Source organism: Dendroctonus ponderosae, unplaced genomic scaffold (assembly GCF_020466585.1).
Source record: "Dendroctonus ponderosae isolate FM_Combo_2020 unplaced genomic scaffold, Dpon_F_20191213v2 Dpon_F_20191213_3, whole genome shotgun sequence".
NCBI lineage: Eukaryota > Metazoa > Arthropoda > Insecta > Coleoptera > Curculionidae > Dendroctonus > Dendroctonus ponderosae.
This window is the reverse complement of record NW_026018508.1, coordinates 9,617,185-9,618,253: the sequence shown is the minus strand read 5'-3', so window position 1 is coordinate 9,618,253 and position 1,069 is coordinate 9,617,185.

Here is a 1,069-nt window from a genome sequence, read left to right as displayed (position 1 = left end):
CAGAAGCAAAGCATGTTATAAATGTGGTGAAAACGGGCATCTCGCCAAAGAATGCAAAAATAGCGAGAGCTGTCCGGTATGTAATGAAGTTGGCCATAAAACAGGATCTGGAAATTGCAAAAGTTTTAAACAGTCACTGATTAAAATAAAACAAAAAGAGAGGCCGAAGATGAATAAAGTGATAAGCCAGCTGTGATAATTCAACTGTCTGTGATAGAACATATATATATTTATTTTATTTTATAACTTGTAATGCAAATCAACATTATGCAACTAAACCTAAACCGAACCAGAGTGGCACATGACCTTCTGGCAAGAACCAGCACAGGAAGTTGGAGCGGCAGACATCTAAGACAAAGAAACAAAATGCCATAAAAAAAAAGGGCAGCTTAGCAAAAAAAACTTAGCAAACCTGAAATATGCTGATGACATTGTCCTGATCTCCGACAATCTAAAGGACATTAGAATAATGGTAGAAGAACTCCAAACGGCCTGTTCGGCTGTCGGATTACAGATTAATTTATCAAAGACGAAGTATATGACAAATTTAGTGCCAAGCGGAAACATAAAAACTGAAAGAGGATAATACGAACTAGTGGACCAATATGACTACCCCGAACATGAAATTAAGATGTCAAGAGATAACCAAACAGCGGAACTGAGCAGAAGAACCAACATGGCATGGGCAGCTCACGGAAGACTAAGAGATAAGTTTAACAGTGATATACCAATCTGCCTGAAAAGGAAAGTGTATGACCATTGTGTTCTGCCGGTACTAACGTACGGTGCAGAAACTCTAGCTCTAACAGCTACATCTACGAGGAAATTAAAGATACATCAACGAAAAATGGAAAGGGCAATGCTTGGGATATCACTAAAGGTGACGAACGATGAAATAAGGCGAATGTGAGCCAGCATGCAGCAAAACAGAAATGGAAATGGGCAGGACACACGAGCCATTCATCGCAGTATATCCATAGAGTAAGTAAAATAAGAGAGGTGGCAATCATATGGGCGTCCTTGTTACCGCGTTACGCAGGTAGCGCTGCAACTGGCTGACCGGCGACTG